Raw genomic sequence first — 5,795 nt, 5'->3', positions numbered from 1 at the left:
GGAAAACCACTTAAGGGGCTGAAAAGAATTGAAAAAGTAGGTGAATTTTTAAAATGAGTACAGGAATATCTACAGTGTATGCCAAAAACTTTACATGTTACAGACATAGAACTTGGTACTTGAGATGTCTTTTTAAAATAAAGAAACATGTCTTTTTTTTTTCTTCGGAAAATCCACTTAGGTGGGGTTGGAGGAAGGGCTGGTAAAAAGGGGTTGAATTCCTTTTATGCAGATACTGATATCTCAAAACCTAAACCTGAAGATGTTACAGATGTGGAAATATGTATTTGGAATCTATTTTAAAAATAAACATTTTTTTTACTTATGTGTACAGTTCTGTCACATGGTCATCTTAGCCCCAAAAGGCAATACCACAAACGTGGTTTGCAAAGAGTTTCTGGGGTAAATGAAATGCAATTTTTCAGTGAGGTTTTATGCTTTAGGGATTTTCAGATAATGTCTTAGTACAGTACCGAGGAACAATTACTTTTATCAAATTACAAAATCCACACGAGAAGGACAGGTAACTGCTAGTGTGTACATAAAGTTGACCACAGATCGTACAGCACACAAAATTAACGTCTTTCCCATCACCGTCAAGTGCAGAATTTAATACCAACCAAATACGACTTTTAAGTTTAGGATCTGGTTCAGAAGTGTTGCATTGTGCGGTTTTTAGTTAGTTTGTTTCTTCTTTTTTTTACTTCACGTTTTCTGCCGCAGTTTCTTTTCTTTTGGAATTACAGTCCACATTCGTTTCTGATAACAGGATATACGGAGAAGTAAACTGAAAACCACACCAAACTTGATCGTCTCCTCTCAACCATAATGCAACGCACTCCGCTGACACGCAGTACACAACACATTGAAGCAGTCAGCCCATAGAACTACCACAGCGCTGTCCTTGGCTCACCGCGTATGAGTGACATAGCGCTGCCCAGACCGGCCCGTGCGATGACGTCATGGGCTTCATACGTTCGAGCCTTTCAAAGCCCATTGCAGTCTATTGCCGAGCAGCTCATGGGCTGGGCCAATCTGCAGGACTCTGTTTCAGTCCCTAAATGTAAGTATGTTTTTACATAACTGAGACAGATGATCGCTCGTTATTAAAGATGCATGAACAGCAATGAATAATGACAATTTTTGCCTCTGCATTTTATTCTGTCTTGTAAAGCGAATGCCTGGCACAAGAACACCATGTGCATGTCTAGAAAGAACGGTTGAAGGTTGAAGGTTGAAGGAAGAAGGCTAGTGGGAAGACCTACTGTAGGAAGAGATGACTACACCAGCCGAGAGAGGATGTGGAGAGAAGAGGGAATTGGGAATCAGTGGTGAGAGAGAAGCTGGAGGAGGGTTGGGCACGGCTCTATGCCTCTGTATTTGGTAGACAGAGAGGGGCTGGTCACCACCATTGGCTGTCCTGAGAATGGTTTTACATTCTCCTGCTCTAACGTGAATGCTGGGACAGATAACAATCTTCATAAAAGGAAAGAAAAATTCCACCTAATCAATACATTTATTTTCTTGTAAACTATTACAATCTAGGACCGGTTTCGACCCTTCATAGGTCATCAGATAACAGGCCACGGCCGCCAATCCCCTCACTTTCTCCAAGCTTCTCCTTCACTGTAACAAATATCCTGGCCTGAGAGACGGTGTGACTGTCTAAGTAGTAAACTGAGCGTTGATGAGTCTGGAGAGCCCCAAGAAGTGCGATTGTGATGGAATGAAATTTTAAAAAAAAGAAAAAGTATGGGGTTTCACCAGCTATCCCTCTCTCATGCACACGAAGGATATTTCCAGAAAACCGTCAAACACAAGAAGAGCAGATGTCTGAAACATAAACCACTTAGCCAGAGTGATGAAATAAGCTAAGTAATCTCCAAAAATTTGTGTAATGTGACAAAATGTGTGACAGAAGTGACGTCACATTAATCGTTACTGTAGGCCTTGGTCACCAAGGATGCTCTGTGAAATGATGCAAATAAATTGTTCATTACGGTATCAATTTTTTGCGTTTCATTTATTGAGAAGACACAAGTTATTAATGATCATTCGTTTTTCGTATAGTGAAGTGTTTCTTTTTTGCAACACTTCATGTACTGGAATTGGACCGCTACATTTAATAATAATAATCAGTGCCGTACTTGTTTTCTATAAATGGTAGGGTAACATGCCCAGTAATTTCCTTAAGGAAATTTTAACTTTAAAAGTTTGTTTCTACTCCCCAGTCATTGTCAGAGATAATTTGATACGTGATTGTGATACCTACTGGCTTCTCTCATCAGGTCTGCATATCCTTTTCCTCATCTATATTGAATGTTATTTGAGTTTACATATCTGTAAAATCAATACAGAAATGCTAATAGTGAACACCCAATTTTGGACACTGGTTGGAAATAAAGGAAAAATCAACTTTATGAACAATAAATACCTTTGATGTTAAAAATTAGAAAAATTAACTTTTATTGACCCTCAAGCACAAGAAAAATGTCACATTAACACTACAAAGAATGTTTCACTGGCACTCAGTGCCTCTGAAGTAATGTCGTCCCTTAATAATTTGGTATGGTTACACAGTTTTCAAAATTTGACTTATCTATACACATTGAACATCTTCAACACCAGGTAAAATGTAAACATTATTAACCTTCGTGGATTTTCTCAAAAATTTTGCAGCTACTAATCCTCCACTTACTTCCACCACCTCTCCGATGAAGACTTTCTTTGTTTCTCGTTCAGTCTTCTCATTATTACACAAATTCTGCAACAATGAAATTGCCCTTTTCTACCACTCCATTGAAAGGTTAGGAAGATGCTACCTCATTTTCATCAATCCTAATCAGACTCATCATGCACTGAAAAATTTGCATTTTCATCACTCTCTTCAATGATCTTTCTCTTTTTAACTTAGTTTTTTCTGCCTTCTTATCCTCTCTGTCCTGCTTTCTCCTCAGTTTTTCTCTTTCCACTTTCTCTCATTCTTTCTTCTCAAGGTAACTCATGAAAGAATCTGATGTAACAACAGGAGGCAGGTTTAGTTTCCTTCTAACTATTTTGTCCTCACGCTTGGGGTAGAAGCATTTTTTTGAAAGGAGATGGAGTTGTATAATATTTGAACTTTTCCAGCACTTCTGGTTCATTCATTGTAGTTTGATCAAGAGCTTCAACACTACAATCATTGTTGGAAGAAGAAGTGGAGGCTGCCCTTTGTTCATCAAGCTCGGAGAACACCTCGCCTTTAGATGCACCATCATTTGGTGGTTGTTCTCTCATTTTTTTTTTAATCTCCAGAGGTTGTACAGCAACAATGCATCATCCTTTCCTTGCCAAACATTTGGAAAGCACTCATTAAAAGTACTCAGTAGTTCATCATTGATGTTCTCTAATTTCATCAAGAATAAATCACCTTATAGTTCTTTCTCCAGTTGCTTCTCCTCATTACCTCCATACCATCAAAGTTCAATGCATTTCGTGTAGTCGACTGCATTTGCATCAAGTGGGTAAAGTCCACATTTTCTAAAGCCATTAATAATGCTCTCTTTTGTAGTACCGTATTTTGGAAAACAGTGGACAGAAGTTGAGCAAAGATGTGTCTGGTGACTTCTTGAGGGAAATGTTCATACTTCCACAACTTTCATCCAACCTGTCTTAAGAGGCTTGAACACACATCAGCAGGTTGTAGAATGTCAGTTCTGTTAGGGTGGAGACTCACGAGAATTTCTTCCAGACTTCGATACAGTTCACAAGTGTGTAAAGTTAGATGCGAACGGTGTCCATCAATGAACAGAAGAATGGGGAAAGTGACACCTTCCTTCTTTAGAGAGGGGACAAAGTGATTCCCAATGTACTCGAAGAATATCTCTCCTGTCATCCAACCCGATGTAAGTAGCACTGATTCCCCAAGCTGGAGGATTATTTCAGGCGATCCGCACATATGGATATAATACCATAGGCGGTACAATCCAACCGGCAGGTGAAAATGCAGCCATTACTGTCAACTGTTCCTTGCTGTTGTTTTGTTCCACACTGTAAAAATCATTCTTCCCCTTTAGACGAATAACCTTTCCATTCTTTGGGCAAAGAATGTCTCATCCACATTAAAAATACAAGTGGGGTCTTCTAAAATATGCAAATAGCCTTCTTCAATTAGTAGACTCCAAGGTCATTGAACCAACTTCTTATTCCTGCCTCTGTAACCTCAGCTTGTGAGCGTGTTAAGGCTTTGGCGGTTTTTACCTTTACCTCAGTATTAAATTAAAAACTTCATGTTGTTCTGTATTAAACTGAGATTACACTGTTAAAATTTGAATGAAGGTTCCACCTATTCAATACGTCGTACAAGATGTTAGTTTGCAACATGTTATTTATTTATTCATAGTACCGGTTTAGACACGTAAGGGTGTCATCTTCAGCCTAAAATTGCAAACTGGGCAAGTAACGTACTATATTACTATAAACAATATACATACAATATGATATAAAATACATATAATGACAATTTCACACTTAAAAATGAAAAGTAGGTAAAATATATGGTGGTATGTTGCAATGCATTACAGGCATTATAGTCTATTGTGGTTGAACTGCCCGTGCTACCCTCCATATAGGATATTCTATTAACTCCAGGGCTCTATCTATGTTATTTTCCTCCTCCCAGTTCATGTTTAGGCCGAGGTTCAACTCCACACCCCCTATAACTAGTAGCATGTTTATCACCGCCGCTACCAGTAGCACCTTGCCCAACTTCCCCTGCATTCCCTTGCTCACCGGCCGCCCCGCCATCTTCTTCAGTCTTCACTGCCAGTTCCCAATCGCTACCCGGTATTGCTCAATGCCCACCATGTCTCACCGCACTCACCACTCTACACGTCCACACTGGTTGCTTGCTCAAGTTGAACTGGCTCTTGGCTTTCTCCTGATAATTTTCTTATTAAAGTGGACCTAGAGTAAACAAAAAGAACTAGTTTAGTATGTAACTTAATTGTTCAGTTGTTAGATATCAATATTTATATATTTATTTTCAAACACATACCTGGGAACTTCGAATGCCCGGCCGGGTTCCTTTTTTGACATGCCATTTCTCACTGCTTCAATGGCACTTTTCAGGTTATCCTCTGTGTAGTTGAAGAAAACCCTTCGAGGATGGTGCTTGTCCAATTCTGTTCTGAAGGAAAACTGTGGAAAACGAACATTATTTAGGAAATGAAAGAGTTTAACAAGGGTGTCCACTACAGGGATTGGTCATCCAAAGATGGACACTCCTGTGTCGATAACTGGAATTTTTGCTAAATTAACCTACCAATTGTGCTGCTTGCTTGCTTCCTTGTTGTTTAGAGGGGCCTAACATCTAAGTCATTGGTCCCTACCAATTGTGGACACCCCCATGAAAGTACTTCAAAATTTACACTTTGAAATTATTAAATGAAAATATGAATATTTATATTATTTTCCATGTGGATGTCATGTTCTAAAAACATAACCAAACAAAATTCTAAATGGATGCGATTGGATTTGAGTAACTATTCACCTTAACCTGGAAGACGTGCAACACATGCTCTCATAAGCTGTCAATCATATTTATTCTTCTTCTTGTTACAGTTGCACCACCTTCTTTATCTAATACCAACATTTCATTTGTAACACGAATGGCAAAATACTAACGCACATTTCAAACCAAAAGCAGTGATAATATTGATTTTGTAGGCCTTTTTTGCCGGCTTATGTCCTCTTTGTGAGGTTTGTGGCTCGTGTTAGGAAACTATTTTAATCTAAAATACGGCCTAAACAACGGC

General features: G+C 38.8%; 1 long non-coding RNA gene across 1 annotated transcript; it reads right to left on the bottom strand.

Moving 5' to 3' along the window:
• Positions 1–4,817: 4,817 nt before the first annotated feature.
• LOC136858796 (uncharacterized) lies at positions 4,818–5,160 on the bottom strand. Its single transcript, XR_010858671.2, has 2 exons — positions 5,036–5,160; positions 4,818–4,944 (listed from the first exon to the last, which is right to left on the bottom strand). It is a non-coding gene; the product is annotated as an uncharacterized lncRNA (long non-coding RNA).
• Positions 5,161–5,795: the final 635 nt, after the last annotated feature.

Source organism: Anabrus simplex, chromosome 1 (genome assembly GCF_040414725.1).
Source record: "Anabrus simplex isolate iqAnaSimp1 chromosome 1, ASM4041472v1, whole genome shotgun sequence".
Taxonomy (NCBI): Eukaryota; Metazoa; Arthropoda; class Insecta; order Orthoptera; family Tettigoniidae; genus Anabrus; species Anabrus simplex.
This window is presented reverse-complemented; position numbering and strand designations above follow the sequence as displayed.